Source organism: Oncorhynchus mykiss, chromosome 7, assembly GCF_013265735.2.
Source record: "Oncorhynchus mykiss isolate Arlee chromosome 7, USDA_OmykA_1.1, whole genome shotgun sequence".
Classification (NCBI taxonomy): domain Eukaryota; kingdom Metazoa; phylum Chordata; class Actinopteri; order Salmoniformes; family Salmonidae; genus Oncorhynchus; species Oncorhynchus mykiss.
Genome location: NC_048571.1, coordinates 64530908 through 64556304, shown reverse-complemented (window position 1 = coordinate 64556304; position 25397 = coordinate 64530908). Strand labels below are relative to the sequence as shown.

Sequence of the window (25397 nt, the reverse complement as noted above, 5' to 3'; positions counted from 1 at the left end):
TGATAACGCCCACTGTGGTTAAATCAAGCTCTGCTATCCCACATGCATAGGATGCATAGGGTGATGACATTCCATTTTGGCGAGGATTTTCTCAAGCTAGCATAGGAGGCTCAAAGTTCAATCTGTTTGCAGCTAGCCTATGGGGAACATTTCTCTCAACACTCTGATCAGTTCAGCTGACCTCATTATTGCGACCACCATGTCAACGGAGAGGGCATCCCAAATGGCACCCTGGTCCCTACATAGTGCACTACTTGAGATCAGAGTTGTTTAAAAGTAGTGCACTATGTGGGGAATAGGGTGCCATTTGGGGGACACCCTATAAATTTGGAATATCTGGAATACATATTCATACACTGAGAGAACCCTTTAAAAACACAGTCTACAGGTCGACATTATCGCGTGCCTTCAGTATGAGAAGAAAATCAAGCATTGGTTTGAATAAACCTCTTGAACAACAACAAAAGTCCACTCACTCCATCCATCCCACCCAGGCCATTGAACACGCAGCAGGGAGGGCTGTTTCTGCTGTCATCGAGGGCTGGGGCAGATCCCTTAAGCAGGATTTGGGATTTTAGCAGGATTAGAAAAGAGTTGCAGATCAGGGAGAGGAGGAGAGAATATGGAAACCAATTTCACTCTACGGAGAACCAGCTGTGATGGGCATGTGAAAGTTCAGAATATACACTGAATGTAAAAAACATTAGGAACAGCTGCTCTTTCCATGACAGACTGACCATGTGAATACAGGTGAAATATATTATCCTTTATTGAGCCACTTCAATCAATCAGTGTAGATGAAGGCGAAGAGACCGGGTTTAAAGAAGGATTTTTAAGCCTTGAGACATGGCTTGTGTATGTGTGCCGTGCAGAGGGTGAATGGGCAAGACAAAATATGTAAGTGCCTTTGAATAGGGTGCCAGGGGCACAGGTTTAAAAGTGTGTAAAGAAGTGCAACACTGCTGGGTTTCTCACACGCAACAGTTTGCAGTGTGGATCAAGAATGGTGCACCACCCAAAGGACGTCCAGCCAACTTGACACAACTGTGGGAAGCATTGGAGTCAACATGGGCCAGCATCCCTGTGAAATGCTTTTGACACCTTGTAGAATCCATGCATTGACAAATTGAGGCTGTTATGAGGGCAAGAAAGGGGGTGCATCTCAACTCAGTATATATAGAGTATTTATGCTTGTGTGTTAATCAAAATAGGGCTGTGACGGTCATGGAATTATTTGTCAGGCAAATGTCCACCTTCACCATTTATAGCCAGTGTTGCGAACTATTTCAGTGAGAATCGCCATTGGCTCCTCGATTTGTCGATAGATGACGACGCTTACTGATGTACAACTGCGAGAGCCTCATATGAAGCATCCTGTTCTCACTAGTTTATATTCTGCTTCGCAAGATCGGGATGTTAGTAAGAGGCCACAACGGCGGTCCTCGACGTAGCATTCACCCCCTCTCGCTTCTCTGCCTAAATGCTATAAAAATGATAGAAATCCTCAGTGTCAAAACTCCTCAAAAGGTAGCCTGAAAAGTAGCCGAATCGCTAACCTCTTACCAATAAGTCGCTGGAGGGGTCTGAAAGCTTGCTAAATATAGCAACAAACCCTAGCAACCACAGTAAAAAAGTAATCAAGCAGTGGTCATGGTTGCACACATATTACGCTTGCTAGCCTAGCATGGATTTCAACTTCGGTTTTCATCACATCACTCTCGGATTCACATTGATTTATAGATGTCCACACACCAATAATGACATTTGGTAGTTCATTCAGTAGATATGGTGGCTTTTAGCATTGTTTTTGCATCTTTACAAACCAAAAAATGTATAGCCAGAGCACTATGCATAAGGTAGTATAGCTGACTGAACTCCACGTGAAGTAAGTTTCTAATTAATTCCAACGGAGTAGAGGAGAGATGAGGGGTTGTGGAATTCAGCTCAGACTACATCAATTCGGCCAAGATCAATACTTTCAAAAAACAATATTATGAAACGCTAACCTTGTACCTTTGTTTGCTGAAATCCATACTTTATCAATAAATGTTAATCAAATACAACCACCGAATGTTTACTCATTAATGTTGCTCTAAGATGGCAAATCAGCGCAAATGCATGTGCCAATTGAATCACAACAAGGAAACAGTCAGTGGTTGTACAGTATTTGAATAACGTTATTTGAAAAAGTATGGATTTCAGCAACCAAAGAAAGGCATGTAACTACAGAGGACAAACATAGGTACAAGGTTAGCTTTTCATAATAAAAATAAATGATTTTGGGCAAAATCGATGTAGTCAGGGCTGAATTCCAAAGCCTGGTCTCTGCTCCACTCCATTGGTCGAGTTCATCAGAAACGTCCTTCACTGTGGAGTTTTGTCAGCTAAAAGGTAGTAAAGATAAAGATCATGTTACAGCATCAACAAAACTCATGTCTACTCCCGCTCTCCGGCACGAGACTTTGCCGGTCTACTTACCACCAATCCTCACAACCCATTACACATGCCTGCACCTCAGTCACACCTGGAGATCATCACTTCCTGATTACTACCTGAGGGTTGAATACAATGGCGTGCTGGATAAAAGGGGAGTATTGGTTGTTTCCTTGTCAGGCATTGTTTGTTAATATTAAAAACACTCACTAACTGCACCTGCTTCCTGACTCCCTACGTCAATGTTAAAAAAAGTGAGCACGTTTTTAAGGACATTGGAGGGAGGAGATGGAGACAGTTTTATGGATTAAGGTACAAAAACAATTGTTAGTTCATTTACACTACTGTTATTGGTTATATTGATAAAAATATAATTTAAGTAAATATATTGGATTATGACGGTTATTTTAATCACGGCCTTCATCCATAATCGGCGGTAAGGCTACACGGTTATACAATTACAGAGCCAACCCTAAATAAGAACAACCCTTGGATTCAATAATTAGAACACGAGTCACGTGGGACAGCCGAAAAAGAAAGCAGCATGTTAGAGAGCTCCCAATACCCACATGTAAATACTGAAATTCAACGGCATACACTTTATCTATAATATTGACCTGAAGTACAGTTTAATATAAAGAATTTACATTTTGAAATATCTCGCTAAAGTGGTGTTATTGGAACGTCAACACACGCTAAACTTTCTGCCTAACACACGGTATTCACAGAAAGCCACGGACTAGCAAACAGCAATTCCTCCCGAATCCCCCCCACCAAGACATGGATAAATACAGAAACCCAGAGAAATCTGTAGGATCTATTTGAGAAAAATGGGACAGATGAACACAATTTTGTTGGATGTTGCATCCCATGTCTCCACGATAAAAACAACTACCAAGCTAAAGGAAAAAGTTGATGCGATACAAGAGGATGAATGGGGCAGAAGGACGGATTTTGACAGTCGAGGATGCCATCTACAATCTGGAGAAGGGTAATGAGAATCATGAGAAAAAGCTGGATATATTGTGGAATCGTGTCAAAGAATGAGTACAGAAGTAGGAGAAATACGGTGAGATCAGTTAATCTGAAAGAGGAGAGTGAGGCTGGCGGTGGACTAATCTTGTGTGTGCAGAATAATTTTATGACAGGCACAAATTCGAAATTGAATTGTGATGATTGAATCATTGAGAAGCAACGTTACGTTCCCAGGTGAGATTTATTTTGGGATTGGTTTTCTATGTTTATTTACACGGTTTTATTGTACTGCTCGAGTGTGTATATATAGAGTGAAGTGTTATATGACGTTCATTAGAGTTGTCACGTGTTAAATGGGCCACTTCACAGGCTATAACTACTCAGCGCAAATATGGCTAATGGTTATGTAAACGCTCTTGGAATATAAAATGGTTGTGGTAACCAAGTGAAGAGGAAAAAGATTGACATTTAAAATAAAAGGCGAATATTGTGTTTATACAAGAATCATATTTAACAGATAGGGGCACTGAAATTTAGGAGAGGCTGTGTTGCAGAAGTTTATCATAGCTCTTCTAATTCCAAACAAAATGGGGAGAAAAATTGTTAATTTTGTAAAGTTGAAGCAACACTGAGTTTGGCAGGCTGATCTGCATTGAGGCTCTTATAAAATGGGATTACGGTAGTATTATGCAACATGTATGCTCCAACAAGGAGGACCCCAATTTCTTTCCATGAGGTCAACATTATACTAGGAAATATGGAGTGGCAGATCATCCTTGGAGTTACCTGTAAATGTACTTACATCAATCATATTGTCAATCACTTGGTTGAAGTCTCCACACCTAAGTATAGACTTGCAATACATTTGCTAACAGAAGATATTACAGACATAAGGACATTAGTCCATCCGCATGATAGAGAATACCTTTTCTCCCAGTGTTATAAGACACACTCCAGAATAGATTTATTGATATCTAATTGCATGGTTAATAATGTGATTGATTGCAGGACTGGGCCTATTGCCCTCACAGATCATGCTAGATTAGAGTTACATAATGATATTGTCACAAACTATCTCGAAGCCCATAACAAAAAAGGGAGACAACGTGGAGATAAGGAATAACAAAAATATATATTTATTAAACGGAGGTAACCTAGGTACAAATAAACAATGGTGTGTGTAGTCAGTAATCAGTAGTGTGCGTGGTTGCATGTATAGATGTGATAACGAGGAGTGTTGAAAGATGCCAAATCACGCAAACAAACCGGCCACAAAAATGCCACAACCAAAATCAAACAGTGTGTCTGCATGGAGAGAGTCTCCTCAATGAATGGGGAAAAGGTGTATTTATCCCGGGACAGGCATGTCCCATTTCACTGATGACCCTCCCAGCTCCGTCCACCGACATCCTAATTTAGGAAAACAAGAGCAAAGAGAGAATTTGACAGACAGAGTGGAAGGGTCGTCACACTCCACCCCATAAAACCCAGGGACCAACAAGGACCCTGGAACACCACACAAATCACACAAACAAAATACTGCCTCAATAACGCAGCCGGCGTCCCAAATGGCCCAGCCGGCATCCCAAATCCATGAGGGGTACGTGTTCACACTTCCACTTGCCCCAGCCAACCTTGTCCTCCCCAGACCTCAGCAACCTTTGCACACAGAAAGCAACCTTTAAGAGGAAAGAAGAAAATGAGACTAGAAGGGAACAGACAGAAGCGACAGAACAATACCAAACAAAAGGTCAGTCACAGACATTCAGGAACAGGGAGCACGGGAGAGCGCGTCAGCAACAAGCTCCCAACGAAAAGAACATCTCAGGGTCCTTCTCATTAAATTTTGGCAACAACCGTAAGTTTCCAACAATATCAAATGAGTGCGGGGCACGACAGAGAAGCGACCCCTAGGTAAATCTGGGTCACGTTCCCAGAGCAAACTTTCCCCTGAGAGCTTTCCTTTCCTTTCCTTGGTTGATAAAGGCCAAAATGTTTTTTGGGGACATTTGTCACTAATTTCAACCTGGTAGTGATCAGTGATCTTCAACAGCTGTTGTTTAGTACATAATTCTAACAGTTCCTCTGATGGAAAGCGAATGAACTTGTCTACACATTAAACGCCATAGTCACAAGTAAATACAAACACAAATCTCGCTCTTCCCCTCTGCTGAGCACACCAGACCACAACAAGAGAAATGCCAATCACACTGGGCACCACAGAAGAGAGATGAGATATTGTAGGATTTGGGGAAGCGCCATATAACTCAACCTTAGTCTTGGTGCGGATTTGCGATCGGTAAGTACGCACTGTAGCCTGCTGGCATGGGGGAAAAACAGCACGCTGGCAGATTACCCCCAAGCCACAGATGTGCCACCGAAACAACTGCTCAGTCCACGGACACCACACAAAAATAACAACCATGCCCAACGTATTCCAAAGTGAAACACATCGCAAAGCCTAACAGGGGAAAAAGAAAGGATATAGCTCCGGGTAGCAAATGGCACTACCCTACCCAAATCTCCCACTGAGGTACACAGCAGATTGTATTCACCTCAGACCGATGTCCCAACAGGGAGTAGAGCAAGAGTTTCCAGCCTGGGCAGGGGCCTGGAAACTAACCAATGTACGCTCTCCAACACAGCACACAACCAACTATCCACCGCAGTACCAAACAAAGGCAACCAATACTGGGCCAACCAAACATTACAAATTTAAAAAGCTGTCACAATAGATGCTAACACACCTACAGAGTTTAACATTAACTCAGTTTTCTCCCAAAATACAAATACCAGTAAGCCCCAACAACACTACCAGGCAACACACTTGTTTAATGACGTCACCGGACAACCAAAACCACTGATATGTATCTAAGGCACTATACCAAACACTTAAGAATATGCCGTGAATACCAACCAAAGCTCATTCCAATAAGCATTAACGCATCATAATGCAACAAAATACTAGACACAAAAATGTCTAGGAATCAACATTATGATCCCGGATGACTCGCACCACAACGCGAGAAACATACACCTTTCAGATCAATATCCTTCCAGGATACCCGGACCAGGTCGATTAGAAAGGCCTGCTCGCTGAAGTGTTTTAGGGAGCGTTTGACTGATGAGGGGCCATCACCCACAAAAATATTTCCACAGTACAGGAAACCTCTAAAGCAGATAGAAGGAAATAATGGCACATGCATCCAAAAAGAAGAGAGAAGGGGCTGAAAGCAGTAAAAAAAAAATAGAAACCGAGATATATGGTTTGGAAAGGGATTTGGCAAGACATTTCACAGATATCACATTTCAAACTGACTGCAAATTGAAATTTTTGTTGCAAGAAATGTATAACCAAAAAAAAGGCAGAAAATGCACTGTTTAGACTTTGAACCAGTTAATGGAGGTGAGAAGACAGGCAGGCTACTAGCAAGACAACTAAAAATGCGTAACACTTCTAACATTCGTTCTGCCCCTGAACAAGGCAGTTAATCCACTGTTCCTAGGCCGTCATTGCAAATAAGTATTTGTTAACCGACTAGCTTAGTTAAATAAAAAATTCCAGCAATTAAGATGGACAATAAGATGGTGATCTCCTCCAAAGAGAAAGTGTGTCAGATCGTACAGTCCAGGTTATAGGTCGGCCGATTATGATTTTTCAATGCCGATGATTGGAGGACAAAAAAAGCCGATACTGATATAAAAATAAAATACGGCCGATTTGTTTTATTTATAATAATGACAATTACAACAATACTGAATTTACACTTATTTTAAATAACCTTCTCTAGGGTAGGGGGCAGCATTTGGAAATTTGGATGAAAAGCATGCCCAAATTAAGCTGCCTTCTACTCAGGCCCAGAAGATAGGATATGCATATAATTAGTAGATGTATAGAAAACACTAAAAAGTTTCCAAAACTGTTAAAATAATGTCTGAATATAACAGAATTGATGATTTGGCAAAACCTGAGAAAAATCCATTCAGGAAGAAGGATTGGTGTGTAGTTTTCTATTCAATGCCATTACAGTATCCATTGACTTAGGACTCAAATTGCAGCTCTTATGCCTTCCACTAGATGTCAGTCTTTAGAAATTGTTTCAGGCTTGTATTCTGAAAAATGAGTAAGTAAGAGCAGCCTGAATGAGTGAACCCTGCCATGTCAGAGCTTTTTCATGAGCACGACAGAGAGCCTTTCTTGTTGACCTTTTAAAAAAAATAAAAAATTCGGATATAAAAAGAGACTTTATTGAACAAATGTCTTGAGTGCAAACATATGAAGATCAAAAGGTAAGTGATTAATTTTCTCTCGATTTCTGACTTGTGTAACTCTTCTACTTGGGCTGGTTACTGTTTGTAATGATTTGTCTGCTGGGCTATGTTCTCAAATAATTGTAAAATATGCTTTCGCCGTAAAGCATTTTTGAAATCTGACAGGTTTAACCTCTGCGCACCGAACCCGTTAGCGGGATTAAATTCGACAACATACGGTGATCGCTACATAAAGTCATATTAAACATTCATGAAAGTACAAGTGTCTCACATGGTTCGAAAGACTAGAATCTTGCCAATCCAACTGCATTGTCAGATTTAAAAAAGTATTTATTGCGAAAGAATACACACTCCGAATACTATCTGAGCACAGACCCCCATATCAAACTACTTATTCAACCAGCACTTGCGTAACAAAATCACAGATTGCATTGAAATAAATAGTTTACCTTTGAAGATCTTGCTCTGGTTGCAATCCCAAGGCTCATTGTTACACAATGGTAATTTGTTCGGTTAAATCCATTTTTTATAGCCTAACACAAAACATTGTGAATGCTTATCTCGTTGAATTTTGTGTCATTCAATTTCCAACATAACATCCAACATAAAATAGACAGACTTTCCCTGACTTTATCCAGTCATGTTTGGTTTCCTTGCAATCAACTGTTTGTTTGTTTGTAACACAACCAAACCTGATGGGTCATTTTGCAGGACGTATTGACCCGGATAAACCAATTGGAAGACAACAAGTGACGAGCCCATTGTGCACCAATTAAATGACCACGGTCTCGTTGATTGACTGTATTTTAACCCAATGACCACTGGTCGTCTTGAAATCTAGCTGGGTAGATCGCCAATGAGCAGAGGTAAACGGCAATATCCCCTGATTCTTTGTTGTAAGACAAACCTTTCCATTGAACGCTGGCGTAAGGACCGCTCTTTCACCATTGCCAATTCAACCGTGAAGGAGCAGAGCTTATTACGCACAGCAGTATTTCAGTGACTTGCATCTTCAGCTGTTTATTTATCCAACATCATGGCGAATAAGTCAAGGAAAGCTAATTCTAGGACTAGATATACAAATGTAGAAACAATTGAGGAAATTCATCGTGAATTTTTTGAAGACTCCATTTTGGAGACTGAAACTGAGGCATATTTTTTTGAATGGAGAGGACATTGTTTTGGACTGGCAAGTTGCTCTCATGCCAATGTCGTTGTTTGAAATTTATATAAAACATTTGTGATTGTTTTTACATTTTATTTGCAATATATAAAGATGTAATGAAATGGGTAAAGTACACGTTAGCTAGTCATTGTGAGTGAGGGTCTGTTTGTATGAGAACAACCATAGTCAGTCAGTCAGTCTAGATTTCTCAAAAAAATAAAGGGAACACTAAAATAACACATCCTAGATCTGAATGAATGAAATATTCTTATTGAATACTTTTTTCATTACATAGTTTAATGTGCTGACAAATCACACAAAAATGTATCAACCCATGGAGGTCTGGATTTGGAGTCACACTCAAAATTAAAGTGGAAAACCACACTACAGGCTGATCCAACTTTGATGTAATGTCCTTAAAACAAGTCAAAATGAGGCTCAGTAGTGCGTGTGGCCTCCACGTGCCTGTATGACCTCCCTACAACACCTGGGCATGCTCCTGATGAGGTAGCGGATGGTCTCCTGAGGGATCTCCTCCCAGACCTGGACTAAAGCATCCGCCAACTCCTGGACAGTCTGTGGTGCAACGTGGAGTTGGTGGATGGAGCGAGACATGATGTCCCAGATGTGCTCAATTGGATTCAGGTCTGGGGAACGGGCGGGCCAGTCCATAGCATCAATGCCTTCCTCTTGCAGGAACTGCTGACACACTCCAGCCACATGAGGTCTAGCATTGTCTTTCATTCGGAGGAATCCAGGGCCAACCGCACCAGCATATGGTCTCAAGGGGTCTGAGGATCTCATCTCGGTACCTAATGGCAGTCAGGCTACCTCTGGCGAGCACATGGAGGGCTGTGCGGCCCCCCAAAGAAATGCCACCCCACACCATGACTGACCCACCGCCAAACCGGTCATGCTGGAGGATGTTGCAGGCAGCAGAATGTTCTCCACGGCGTCTCCAGACTGTCACATGTGCTCAGTGTGAACCTGCTTTCCTCTGTGAAGAGCACAGGGCACCAGTGGCGAATTTGCCAATCTTGGTGTTCTCTGGCAAATGAAAAACATCCTGCACGGTGTTGGGCTGTAAGCACAACCCACCTGTGGACGTCGGGCCCTCATACCACACTCATGGAGTCTGTTTCTGACCGTTTGAGCAGACACATGCACATTTGTGGCCTTGCTGGAGGTCATTTTGCAGAGCTCTGGCAGTGCTCCTCCTTGCACAAAGGCGGAGGTAGCGGTCCTGCTGCTGGGTTGTTACCCTCCTACGGCCTCCTCCATGTCTCCTGATGTACTGGCCTGTCTCCTGGTAGTGCCAAACCTTCTTGCCACAGCTCGCATTGATGTGCCATCCTGGATGAGCTGCACTACCTGAGCCCCTTGTGTGGGTTGTAGACTCCGTCTCATGCTACCACTAGAGTGAAAGCACTGCCAGCATTCGAAAGTGACCAAAACATCAGCCAGGAAGCATAGGAACTGAGAAGTGGTCTGTGGTCCCCACCTGCAGAATCACTCCTTTATTGGGGGTGTCTTGCAAATTGCCTAGAATTTCCATCTGTTGTCTATTCCATTTGCACAACAGCATGTGAAATGTATTGTTGATCAGTGTTGCTTCCTAAGTGGACACATTGATTTCACAGAAGTGTGATTGACTTGGAGTTACATTGTGTTGTTTAAGTGTTCCCTTTATTTTTTTGAGCAGTGTATATACACACACAAAAGTATGTGGAATCAACTATTTGTCACACCTGTTGCTGATGGGTGTATAAAATTGAGCACACCGCCATGCAATCTCCATAGACAAACATTGGCAGGGAACAGCTTTACTGAAGAGCTCAGTGACTTTCAACGTGGCACAGTCATAAGATCCCACCTTTCCAACAAGTCAGTTCATCAAATGTCTGCCCTGCTAGAGCTGCACCGGTCAACTGCAAGTGTTGTGAAGTAGAAACGTCGGAGCAACAACGGCTCAGCTGCGAAGTGGTACACCACACAAGCTCAGAACAGGACCGCTGAAGTGCATAGGGGGTAAAAAATAATCTGCCCTCGGTTGCAACTCACTACCGAGTTCCAAACTGCCTCTAGAAGCAATGTCAGCACAAGAACTGTTCGTTAGGAGAATTATGAAAGCGTTGGCTGGAGTGGTGTCAAGCTCGCTGCCATTAGAATAATGGTCTGAGGCTGTTTCATGGTTCAGGCACTTTAGTTCCAGTGAAGGGAAATCTTAACGCTACAGCATACAATTACATTCTAATCAATTATGTGCTTCCAACTTTGTGGCAACAGTTTGGGGAAGGCTCTTTCCCGTTTCAACATGACAATGCCCCTGTGCACAAAGCGAGGTCCATACAAAAATGGTTTGTCGAGATCGGTGTGGAAGAACTTGACTTGCCTACACAGAGCCCTGACCTCAACCCCGTCGAACACCTTTGGGAAGAATTGGAACGCAGACTGCAAGCCAGGCCTAATCACCCAACATCAGTGCTCGACCTCACAAATTCTTGTTGCTAAATGGAAGTAAGTCCCCACAGCAATGTTCCAACATCTAGTGGAAAACCTTCCCAGAAGAGTGGAGGCCTGTTATAGCAGCAAAGGACGGACCACCTCCATATTAATGGTCATGATTTTGGAATGAGATGTTCGACGAGCAGGTGTCCACATACACTACATGACAAAGTATTTCCATCGACTGGTATTCCCATCAATTAATAGGCTAAAAGGCATTATTTCGCAATGGGATTTTTTTTCTTCTCCTGGACAATTGGCTGGCACCAAATTTTATTTTAAAATCGGCTTTTCTATTTTAATCTGACAAAAGCCAGCTATTACCAGCTAACGGAAACCCTGGTTGAGTTACTGTAACTACATGACTAGAAGGATTACTTTTGGCTTTAGAGATGGACATCTGTAATTCCGCTCTACGCCCTCTCGTTGAACTAATGAAACCAAGATGTAAATCACTCTTAGCGAATCTAAAAGTGTCTATGAAATGTAGTTGCATGCCAACTCAGAAAAAAAGTATAACTTAGTTAATCAGCAGCACAAATATCAAAGTAAATACATTTATGAACTTCTTATAATCAATATAGGTATAATGTATGCAAGCACAAGATCACCAATTGAGTTACTCCGCTTTTGATCAAATAGAGAAAGGACTACACCAATCCAATTAAATGTAAAGTGGAAAGAGTCTTCTACAAGCTGGAATGTTGAATACAATTACATTTGTACTTACTGTACCAAGTACAACAATATCCACAGGAAAATATTTTTAATCCAACTTGTCAAGAAGCTGGTAGCTGATCTCACGTACATGCATTTACATTGTGTGCATGCTGTATACTTGCCAAGCTCGTGCACGTGGTTGTGCACATGCGTCATGGGAATCTGAAATATCAAATTTACACAAGTACTCAGACCCTTTACTCAGTACTTTGTTGAAGCACCTTTGGCAGCGATTGCCTCCTGAAGTCTTCTTGGGTATGACGCTGCAAGCTTGGTACACCTGTATTTGGGGAATTCCTCCCAATTTTCTCTGCAGATCCCCTGAAGCGCTGTCAGGTTGGATGGGAAGCATCACTGCACAGCTATTTTCAGGTCTCTCCAGAGATGTTCGATTGGGCTCTGGCTGGGCCACTCAAGGACAGAGACTTGTCCCGAAGCCACTCCTGCGTTGTCTTGGCTGTGGGTTGTTGTCCTGTTGGAAGGTGAACCTTCACCCCAGTCTGAGGTCCTGAGCACTATGGAGCAGGTTTTCATCAAGGATCTGTGTACTTTGCGCCATTCATCTTTCCCTCGATCCTGACTAGTCTCCCAATCCCTGAAAAACATCCCCACAGCATGATGCCGCCACCACACTTCACTGTATGTATGGTGCCAGATTTCATCCTGACGTGACGCTTGGCATTCAGGCCAAAGAATTCAGTCTTGGTTTCATCAGACCTGAGAATCTTGTTACTCATGGTCTGAGATTCTTTAGGTGCCTTTTGGCAAACTCCAAGACGGCGGTCATGTGCCTTTTACTGAAGAGTGGCACTACCATAAAGGCCTCATTGGTGGAGTGCTGCAGACATGGGATAACCTTCCATAAGGACAACCATCTCCACATAGGAGCACTGCAGACTGACCATCAGGTTCTTGGTCACCTCAATGACCAAGGCCCTTCTCTCCCGATTGCTCGGTTTGGCCGGGTGGCGAGCTCTAGCAACAGTATTGGTGATTCCAAACTTCTTCCATTTAAGAATGATAGGCCACTCTGTTCTTGGGGACCTATGCTGCAGAAATTGTTTGGTATCCTTCTCTAGATCTGTGCCTCTACACAATCCTGTCTCAGAGCTCTACAGACAATTTCTTCGACCTCAAGGCCTGTTTTTTTGTTGCTGTGACATGCACTGCAAACTGTGGGGCCTTAGACAGGTGTGTGTCTTGGTGGACTCAAATCAAGTTGGAGAAACAATGGAAACAGGATGCACCTGAACTCAATTGAGTCTCATAGCAAAGGGTCTGACTACTTAACTAAAATGTGACAGTTTTTTTTATTTTAATACATTTGCAAAACTTTCTACAAATTCTGTTTTCACTTTCTCATTACACAGAATACCCCATATTGAGAATTATTTTTTTAAATCCATTTTAGAATAAAGCTGTAGGGAAAAGGTGAAGGGGTATGAATACTTCCCAAATGCACTGTATATACAGGGGGTACCAGTACCGAGCCAATGTGCAGGGGTACAGGTTACACGAGGTAATCGATACATGTACAGTGCCTTGCGAAAGTATTCGGCCCCCTTGAACTTTGCAACCTTTTGCCACATTTCAGGCTTCAAACATAAAGATATAAAACTATTTTTTTGAGAAGAATCAACAACAAGTGGGACACAATCATGAAGTGGAACGACATTTATTGGATATTTCAAACTTGTTTAACAAATCAAAAACTGAAAAATTGGAAGTGCAAAATTATTCAGCCCCTTTACTTTCAGTGCAGCAAACTCTCTCCAGAAGTTCAGTGAGGATCTCTGAATGATCCAATGTTGACCTAAATGACTAATGATGATAAATACAATCCACCTGTGTGTAATCAAGTCTCCGTATAAATGCACCTACACTGTGATAGTCTCAGAGGTCCGTCAAAAGCGCAGAGAGCATCATGAAGAACAAGGAACACACCAGGCAGGTCCGAGATACTGTTGCGAAGAAGTTTAAAGCCGGATTTGGATACAAAAAGATTTCCCAAGCTTTAAACATCCCAAGGAGCACTGTGCAAGCGATAATATTGAAATGGAAGGAGTATCAGACCACTGCAAATCTACCAAGACCTGGCCGTCCCTCTAAACTTTCAGCTCATACAAGGAGAAGACTGATCAGAGATGCAGCCAAGAGGCCCATGATCACTCTGGAGGAACTGCAGAGATCTACAGCTGAGGTGGGAGACTCTGTCCATAGGACAACAATCAGTCGTATATTGCACAAATCTGGCCTTTATGGAAGAGTGGCAAGAAGAAAGCCATTTCTTAAAGATATCCATAAAAAGTGTTGTTTGAAGTTTGCCACAAGCCACCTGGGAGACACACCAAACATGTGGAAGAAGGTGCTCTGGTCAGATGAAACCAAAATTGAACTTTTTGGCAACAATGCAAAATGTTATGTTTGGCGTAAAAGCAACACAGCTCATCACCCTGAACTCACCATCCCCACTGTCAAACATGGTGGTGGCAGCATCATGGTTTGGGCCTGCTTTTCTTCAGCAGGGACAGGGAAGATGGTTAAAATTGATGGGAAGATGGATGGAGCCAAATACAGGACCATTCTGGAAGAAAACCTGATGGAGTCTGCAAAAGACCTGAGACTGGGACGGAGATTTGTCTTCCAACAAGACATTGATCCAAAACATAAAGCAAAATCTACAATGGAATGGTTCAAAAATAAACATATCCAGGTGTTAGAATGGCCAAGTCAAAGTCCAGACCTGAATCCAATCGAGAATCTGTGGAAAGAACTGAACTGCTGTTCACAAATGCTCTCCATCCAACCTCACTGAGCTCGAGCTGTTTTGCAAGGAGGAATGGGAAAAAATGTCAGTCTCTCGATGTGCAAAACTGATAGAGACATACCCCAAGCGACTTACAGCTGTAATCGCAGCAAAAGGTGGCGCTACAAAGTATTAACTTAAGGGGGCTGAATAATTTTGCACGCCCAATTTCTCAGTTTCTGATTTGTTAAAAATGTTTGAAATATCCAATAAATGTCGTTCCACTTCATGATTGTGTCCCACTTGTTGTTGATTCTTCACAAAAAAATACAGTTTATGTTTGAAGCCTGAAATGTGGCAAAAGGTCGCAAAGTTCAAGGGGGCCGAATACTTTCACAAGGCACTGTAGGTAGGGGTAAAGTGACTATGCATAGTCAATACAAATAGTCCGGGTGGCCATTTGTTAATTGTTCAGCAGTCTTATGGCTTGGGGGTAGAAACTGTTAAGGAGACTTTGGACTTGGTACGCCAGTACCGCTTGCTATGCGGTAGCAGAGAGAACAGTCTATGACTTGGGTGACTGGAGTCTGACAATTATTTAGGCTTTCCTCCAACACCACCTAGTATAGAGGTCCTGGATGGCAGGAAGCTTGGCCCCAGTGATGTACTGGGCCACACGCACTACCCTCTTTTTGAGGATCTGGGGACCCATGCCAAATCTTTTCAGTCTCCTGAGGGGGAATAGGCATTGTCGTGCCCTCTTCGACTGCCTTGGTGTGTTTGTACCATGATAGTTTGTTGGTGACGTGGACACCAAGGAACTTGAAGCTCTCGACCCACTCCACTACAGCCCTGTCGATGAGAATGGGAGGGGGGGGGGGGGGGGGGGGTGTATTTGGCACTCCTTTTCCTGTAGTCCATGATCAGCTCCTCTGTCTTGCTCACGTTGAGGGACAGGTTGCGGTCCTGGCACCACACTGCAAGGTCTCTGACCTCCTCCCTATAGGCTCTCTCATCATTGTCAGTGATCAGACCTACCACCATTGTGTCGTCAGCAAACTTAATGTGTTGGAGTCGTGCTTGGCCACGCAGTCATGGGTTAACAGGAAGTACAGGAGGGGACTAAGCACGCACCCCGAGGGGCCCCCGTGTTGAGGATCAGTGTGGCAGATGTGTTGCCTACCCTTACCACCTGGAGGGTGGCCTGTCAGGAAGTCCAGGATCCAGTTGCAGAGGGAGGTGTTTAGTCCCAGGGCTCTTAGCTTAGTGATGAGCTTAGTGGGCACAATGGTGTTGAACGCTGAGCTGTAGTCAATTACCAGCATTCTGTTGGGGCGGGAATGTGAATTGGAGTGGGTCTAGGGTTTCCGGGTAATGGTGTTGATGAACCATGACCACCGTTTCAAAGCACTTCATCAGTGCTACGGGGTGGTAGTCATTTAGGAAGGTTATCTTTGTGTTCTTGGGCACAGGGACTATAGGTGTCTGCTTGAAACATGTTTGCATTACAGACTGTCAGGGAGATTTTTAAAATGTCAGTGAAGACACTTGCCAGTTGGTCCAAGCATGCTTTGAGTACACGTCCTGGTAATCCGTCTGGCCCCACGGCCTTGTGAATGTCGGCTACAGAGAGCGTGATCACAGTCTGGAACAGCTGGTGCTCTCATGCATGCTTCAGTGTTGCTCGAAGCAAGCATAAAAAAAGGCATTTAGCCCATCTGGTAGGCTTGACCCAGGTCCAACAGTATATTCTTCGTGTAAGACTCATTGAAAAAAAAGTTGCCGTCAATAAAATGTGATTGTGTTCATTGTCCGTAGATTATACCAGCCCATACCATAATCCCACCGCCACCATTGGGTACTCTGTTCACAATGTTGACATCATCAAACCACTCGCCCACAAGACGCCATCCACTTGGCCTGCAGTTGTGAGGCCGGTTTGAAGTACTGGCAAATTGTCTTAAACGACGTTGGAGGCGGCTTATGGGAGAGAAATTAACATTAAATTCTCTGGCAACAGCTGTTGTGGACATTCCTGCAGTCAGCATGCCAATTGCATGCACCTTGGGGCCAACTTGAGACATCTGTGGCGTTGTGTTAGATTGTTGTTCAGAATACATTAGGGATGCACTGAAATTACTTGGCATTTGCGCCTAGAAATAAATAAAAGCTATCGATACCAAAAAACGAAATTTCAAAATTAGGAATTAAGCATTCTAGTACAGTTAAATAGTTGAAACACACCAAAAAGTTTGACATTTACGCATGTCCCCATTACCAGTAAGACATAATCAATCCCTATTTTTCCACGTACTTGCGGTGCTGTTTCGTTGTTCAGTCACTTCATTCTCAACCAGGATTTCATCATACATGTCAAGCAGTGAAGTTTCAGCTCTGGCGGTCCGTGGCCGCTCTTCCTCAGTGCGCACTGTCGCTGTGTCCGTTTCCATCATGTCCAGTTGTGTCTAACATTTCACGTAAACACTGTTTGTCTGTATCGAAAGTAGTGGTCATTGTACCTAGCGTCGAGCATAGTGGCGACACAGTAAAGAGGCTCAGAGAGAATGCTACCAAATTCCTTGTTCACAGTTTAGTAGAGAACTTGGAATAGTAAACCCAACGGTCGGTGTCGCCAGTTTTGTTGAGCAGGTGTTTCAATGCCATAACAGAGGGTATCATGTCTGCTGCGGGCACAGTTGATGAGCTTATTTCTCGAGTCAGTTTGAATGGAGCTAGCTAGTGTGTTCATGTTTCAAACATGTTTTTAAATGCCATTGAAATGGCAGCAGCGGTATGAAAACCAGCACATTCTTGAGCAATACGGTTTTCCTCAGTACGAAATCCTCATTGACCCACTGTGCTGTCAGACTCAGCATGCTCATAGGGCTGATATCGCTGGTCCAAATGTCAGTTGTGAAGCTAATAGCAGTGACGCCCATAGCAAGTAGATCATGGAGGTGCATTTCAACAATACTGTGTAACTCCAGTAGGGCAGCATCTGAAAAATAGCACCTACTTGGTAGTGTGTACCGGGGCTCGAGGTGCTTGACCAGTCGGCGAAAGTCATCATCCACGACAAAGAACAGGTGATTGTCAAGGGCAATGCATTCCATTATCTTGGCGTTAAAGGATTTCGCCTTTCAGTTGTCTTGCTGAAATGTTCTTACTCTTTCAAATGACTGCTCGACTTGTTGACTGCTCGTTCCACACAGCAGACATTGTGGGCTAGGTTAAGAATGCTGTGTTGCACATGTAGCACAATGTTTTTTTGTGACATGTCATCTACCTACGTTATATAGGTATGCACGTCAGCTTTGACATCGGTTTTGCACATTAGTGTAAAACTAGACATTGGGCCGATGTTGGCATTTTTAGCAAATATCGGTTGATTCTGATATGCTTACCGGTATCGTACATCCCTAGTGTACATAATTGCCATTTCCTGTTGCTGCAGAATTATTTTCCTGATGTAGCAAACTAGTCCAAATTAAGATTATACATATGTATGATCTTCAAAATGTTGGTGATCATGTGTCCTTTTACATGGAAATGACCCTCTTAGAAAAAAGGGTTCTGCAGCTGTCGCAATGAACTCTTTTTGGTTCCAGGTAGAACTCTTTTGGATTCCCTCTGTAGAAATGAGACATATGGAATTGTGTTGTGACAAAACTGCACATTTTAGTGACCTTTTATTGTCCCCAGCACAAGGTGCACCTGTGTAATGATCACGTTTAAAACCTCTTGATACTACCCATCCCGGATCCGGGAGCGTAATCATCGACTGACACTAATTAGCATAACGCAACGGACATAAATATTACTAGAAAATATTCCTATTCATGAAAATCACAAGTGAAATATATTGAAACACAGTTTCGCCTTTTGTTAATCACCCTGTCATCTCAGATGTTCAAAATATGCTTTACAGCCAAAGCAAGACAAGCATTTGTGGAAGTTTATTGATAGCCTAGCATAGCATTATGTCCAGCTAGCAGCAGGTAACTTGGTCACGAAAATCAGAAAAGCAATCAATTTAAATCGTTTACCTTTGATGAGCTTCGGATGTTTTCACTCACGAGACTCCCAGTTAGATAGCAAATGTTCCTTTTTTCCAAAAATAATATTTTTGTAGGCGAAATAGCTCCGTTTGTTCCTCACGTTTGGCTGAGAAATCAACTGGAAATTGCGGTCACGACAACGCCGAAACTAGCTCCATAATAGCGACAGAAACATGGCAAACGTTGTTTATAATCAATCCTCAAGATGTTTTTCAAATATCTATTCGATAATATATCCACCGGAACAATTGGTTTTTCAGTAGGAGCGAAAGGAAAAATGGCTACCTCTGTATTTTACGCGAGAATCACTCAGAGCCATCAGGTGACCACTTACACAATGTAGCCGCTTACGGGTATTCTTCAACATAAAGGCGTAAATGCTGTAGACACCTTGGGGAATACGTAGAAAAAGTAATCTGGTTGATAGCCCATTCACTGCTCAATAAGGACGCATCGGAACACAGAGCTTTCAAAACATGAGTCACTTCCGGATTGGATTTCTCTCATACTTTCACCTGCAATATCAGTTCTGTTATACTCACAGAAAATATGTTTACAGTTTTGGAAACTTTAGAGTGTTTTATATCCTAAGCTGTCAATTATATGCATATTCTAGCATCTTGTCCTGACAAAATATCCTGTTTACTTTGGGAACCTTATGTTTCCAAAAATGAAAATACTACCCCCTAGTCACAACAGGTTTTAAATCAGCTTCTTGATATGCCACACCTGTCAGGTGTAACCCAAAAGGATCTACCTGGAACCAAAAAGGGGTTATTCAAAGGGTTATCCTATGGGGACAACCAAAGAACCCTTTTTGGTTCTAGATAGAACCTTTATACTGAACAAAAATATAAACGCAACAATTCCAAAGTTTTTACTGAATTGCATTTCAGATAAGGAAATCAGTCAATTTAAATAAATTAACTAGGCCCTAATCTATGGATTTCACATGACTGGGAATACAGATATCTGTGACCAACAGATGCACATCTTTTTTTTTGTAAGTTAGGGGTGTGGATCAGAAAACCAGCCAGTATCTGGTGTGACCACCATTTGCCTCATACAGCGTAACACATCGCATAGAGTTGATCAGAGTCCTTTGCATAGAGTTGAGCAGACTGTTGATTGTGGCTTGTGGAATGTTGTCCCACTCAATGTCTGCGCGAAGTTGCTGGATATTGGCGAGAACTGGAACATGCTTTTGTACACGTCGATCAAGAGGTTCCTAATCATGCTCAATGGGTGACATTTCCGGTGAGTATGCAGGCCTTGGAAGAACTGGGCCATTTTCAGCTTTCAGGAATTGTGTACAGATCCTTGCGACATGGGGCCGTGCTTTACCTGAAACATGAGGGAACGGTGGCGGATGAATGGCACAATAATGGGCTTCAGGAGCTCATCACAGCATCTGTGCATTCAAATTGCCATTGATAAAATGCAATTGTGTTCATTGACCATAGCTTATGCCTGCCCATACCCCCAACATGGGCACTTTGTTCACAATGTTGACATCAGAAAACCGCTCGCCCACACTACGCCGTCTGCCTGGTGCAGTTGAAAACGGCCTTCATCCGTCAAGAGCACACTTCTCCAGCCTGCCAGTGCCCATAGAATAGAGGTCGACAGATTTAAAATCGGCATGGCCGATTAATTAGGGCAGATTTCAAGTGTTCATAAAAATCAGTAATCTGCATTTTTGGACACCAATTATGTCCGATTACATTGCACTCTACGAGGAGACTGCGTGGCAGGCCTGTTATGCAAGTGCAGCAAGGTGCCATGGTAAGGTGCTAGCTAGCATTAAACTTATCTTAACATAATCACTAGTTAACTACACATGGTTGATGATATTACTAGTTTATCTAGCTTGTCCTGCGTTGCATATAATCAATGCGGTGTCTGTTAATTTGTCATTGAATCACAGCCTACTTCGCCAAACGGGTGATTTGCGAAAAAAAGCAATATGTACCTAACCATAAACATCAATGCCTTTCTTAAAATCAATACACAAGTATATATTTTTAAACCTGCATATTTAGTTAATATTGCCTGTTAACATTACATTTATTTTAACTAGGGTAATTGTGTCACTTCTCTTGCGTTCTGTGCAAGCAGAGTCAGGGAATATGCAGCAGTTTGGGCCTCCTGGCTCGTTGCGAACTGTGTGAAGACCATTTCTTCATAACAAAGAACGTAATTAAATTTGCCAGTGTAAGAATGTAGCTGTGTAAGTAAAGGCAGATACACTTAGTACTCTAAGGCATGCCGCATTTTCTAACTGTAGAGAGCATCAAGGCTGATAGTTTGAGCAGATGTTGTGCCCTATATATTTTTATTTATTTAACTTAGGCAAGTCAGTTAAGAACAAATTCTAATTTACAATGACAGCCTAGATAGGATACTGCAAACGACTTATTACTAATGACGAGGCTTAACTGCCTTGTTCAGGGGCAGAACGACAGATGTTTACCTTGTCAGCTCCGGATTCGATTTCTAGCAACATTTCGGTTACTGGCCCAACGCTCTAACAACTAGGCTAACAGCCACCCATGTAGTCCTTCATGTTATGTAGCCTCAGAAAATGATCACGTTTGTATTATGTCCCAAAAAGAAAGAAAAAAAAACAGCAAACGACTTATTACTAATGACAGCCAGTATCCTATCAATATTGGCACTTACGTGCACTTAGGCTATAGCAAATGCTACATGTTTAGGTATCTAATAGGCCTTTTGTTATTGAAACAAGTCTTAGGTGATGTCCAATGCATAGCAAGATTTTAATTTGGGATAATATCGTGATGACCGTCTGGGCGCGATAATTCGTGTTCGCTGACTAACCGGTTTCATGCTCACGTTTAAATTAATGCAGCGACATGAACAGTTGATGATATTGATATGATATTAACAGTTCATTGTGTTTACATATAGCCACCGCGTACGACAGGCACCGCCAAGTACATGGGAGTATCGATAGCCTACTACAAACCTGTTTGCACACCATTGTTTGCAACGTTCAATACATTAAATACCCAGTCTAAGGTTTGTCCCACGACCGTACTCGCAAGTATTTTTTCTAAACAGCACATCGGTACACGGTGGTGAAAATAACATTCACTTACCTAGAAAAATGGTGCATAGGGAGAGACACGGACAGTAATGCAGCACCAACGTTAAATAGGGCACGTCTTAAAATACATATTTAAGTCAAGAGAGAATCCGTATTGCTTAAAAAATAAGCTGCATTCATTATTTTCCTCGGACGGAGCAAGCTTGAAAAAAGTCACTCTCCGAGATCTTTTCGCATTTGGAAGCCGTAGTCAGGAAATGTGATGTCATGGCTTTATATTGCTCTCGCCTCCGAGTCCCCGCGCTCTCATTGGGGCAGCCAATGTCCGTGTGGTCCTTATCATATTTTGAAAACTAACCAAAACTAACCATCTTAGTCAATTTAAAAATAATAATAATTACAGTACATCCCGTGGCAATATTATGTTGTTATACTAAATTCATGCCTACTATCCTATACTATATGTACACTCTATTACAGCCTACTATAAAGCATACTAGCCTATACTATACTATTTTGTCCCCTTTGAGATGATATCCAAGTGGGGTAAATGCTAAGAAAGTCCTGTGCTCCAGTCATTGTGATTTATTTCTCACTATGTAATTATCTGTTTTACCAGGTAATTTCCTGTGTCTAACCTCCAGACATACACCACCGTTCAAAAGTTTTGGGTCACTCAGAAATGTCCTCATTTAATTTTTTTTTTTTAAAAGTCCATTAAAATGACAGCAAATTGATCAGAAATACAGTGTAGACATTGTTACTTTTGTAAATGACTATTGTAGCTGGAAACAGCAGATTTTTGCTTTTTTAAATGGAATATCTACATAGGCGTACAGCGGCCCATTATCAGCAACCATCACACCTGTGTTCCAATGGCATGTTGTGTTAGCTAATCCAAGTTCATCATTTTAAAAGGCTAATTGATCATTAGAAAACCGACTCCGGTATGTTGGCCTTCTAGGCAGAGTTGCAAAGAAAAAGCCATATCTCAGACTGGCCAATAAAAAGAAAAGATTAAGATGGGCAAAAGAAGAGACACTGGACAGAGGTACTCTGCCTAGAAGGCCAGCATCCCGGAGTCACCTCTTCACTGTTGACGTTGAGACTGGTGTTTTGCGGGTACTACTAGCTATGCTAACATAATTCCAAAATAGTTTTTAATGATCAATGAGCCGTTTTAAAATGATAAACTTGGATTAGCTAACACAATGTGCCATTGGAACACAGGAGTGATGGTTGCTGATAATGGGCCTCTGCACGCCTATGTAGATGCTCCATAAAAAATCAGCCGTTTCCAGCAACAATTGTCATTTACAACATTAACAATATCTACACTGTATTTTTGATCAATTTTATGTTATTTTAATAGACAGAAAATGTGCTTTTCTTTCAAAAACAAGGACATTTCTGAGTGACCCCAAATTTTTTAACGTTGGTGTACTTTTGACAAATAGAAGTCTGTGGTTTGATCATTTGACCCTGTGCACATATAGAACTAAAATGGCACTGGAGAGGAAGGCAGACGTTTTACGTGCCCCCAACCGATTGTGTTTTTTTTTGTTTGTTTATTTGCGTTGTTTGTAACTTATTTTTTTTAAACTTATTTTGTACATAATGTTGCTGCTTCCGACTCTTATAACCGGAAATAACTTCTAGACATCAGGACTGCGATTACTAACCACGGACTGGCAGAATCCTTTTTTTCCTTTCACGAGTCTGACGAGCATGATGCGAAGGATATACTGCTTTCTCGGGAACAGGCCCAGATCCCCATGATTTGCGCGAAGGGGAGGCAGCGATAATGGGGTCGAAGTGCGGGCTGCCTTCTAAGAATTCATAGGCAATCGAATAAACCCCCACTTCCTTCCATTCTGCTACCAAACCTGCAATCTTTGGAGAATAATATCGATGACCTAAGCGGAAGATTAAACTACCAACGGGACATTAAAAACCGTAATATCTTATGAATCAAAGAGTTGTGGCTGAACGATGACACTATCAACATACAGCTGGCTGGTTATACGCTGTACCGGCAGGATAGAACAGCGGCGTCAATTAAGACAAGGGGTGGCGGACTATGTATTTTCGTAAATAACAGCGGGTGCACGATATCTAAGGAAGTCTCAAGCTATTGCTCGCCTGAGGTAGAGTGTCCCATGACAAGCTGTAGACCACACTACCTACCTAGAGAGTTTTCATCTGCATTTTTCGTAGCTGTTTACATACAGTGCCTTGCGAAAGTATTCGGCCCCCTTGAACTTTGCGACCTTTTGCCACATTTCAGGCTTCAAACATAAAGATATAAAACTGTATTTTTTTTGTGAAGAATCAACAACAAGTGGGACACAATCATGAAGTGGAACGACATTTATTGGATATTTCAAACTTTATTAACAAATCAAAAACTGAAAAATTGGGCGTGCAAAATTATTCAGCCCCTTTACTTTCAGTGCAGCAAACTCTCTCCAGAAGTTCAGTGAGGATCTCTGAATGATCCAATGTTGACCTAAATTACTAATGATGATAAATACAATCCACCTGTGTGTAATCAGGTCTCCGTATAAATGCACCTGCACTGTGATAGTCTCAGAGGTCCGTCAAAAGCGCAGAGAGCATCATGAAGAACAAGGAACACACCAGGCAGGTCCGAGATACTGTTGTGAAGAAGTTTAAAGCCGGATTTGGATACAAAAAGATTTCCCAAGCTTTAAACATCCCAAGGAGCACTGTGCAAGCGATAATATTGAAATGGAAGGAGTATCAGACCACTGCAAATCTACCAAGACCTGGCCGTCCCTCTAAACTTTCAGCTCATACAAGGAGAAGACTGATCAGAGATGCAGCCAAGAGGCCCATGATCACTCTGGATGAACTGCAGAGATCTACAGCTGAGGTGGGAGACTGTCCATAGGACAACAGTCGTATATTGCACAAATCTGGCCTTTATGGAAGAGTGGCAAGAAGAAAGCCATTTCTTAAAGATATCCATAAAAAGTGTCATTTAAAGTTTGCCACAAGCCACCTGGGAGACACACCAAACATGTGGAAGAAGGTGCTCTGGTCAGATGAAACCAAAATTGAACTTTTTGGCAACAATGCAAAACGCTATGTATGGCGTAAAAGCAAAACAGCTGAACACACCATCCCAACTGTCAAACATGGTGGTGGCAGCATCATGGTTTGGGCCTGCTTTTCTTCAGCAGGGACAGGGAAGATGGTTAAAATTGATGGGAAGATGGATGGAGCCAAATACAGGACCATTCTGGAAGAAAACCTGATGGAGTCTGCAAAAGACCTGAGACTGGGACGGAGATTTGTCTTCCAACAAGACATAACATAAAGCAAAATCTACAATGGAATGGTTCAAAAATAAACATATACAGGTGTTAGAATCGCCAAGTCAAAGTCCAGACCTGAATCCAATCGAGAATCTGTGGAAAGAACTGAAAA

The 25397-nt window shown here is 42.3% G+C and overlaps 1 protein-coding gene across 5 annotated transcripts in view; it reads right to left on the bottom strand.

The window, feature by feature from the left end:
• Positions 1–22198, bottom strand: part of LOC110528236 (nck-associated protein 5-like) — a 103745-nt gene extending 81547 nt beyond the window's left edge. For all 5 annotated transcript variants that reach the window (XM_021610118.2, XM_021610122.2, XM_021610121.2 and 2 more), the window contains exon 1: positions 21997–22198. The gene's annotated coding sequence lies outside the window, so the exon portion shown is untranslated. The remainder of the gene's footprint in view (positions 1–21996) is intronic.
• Between the last annotated feature and the right edge of the window lie 3199 nt (positions 22199–25397).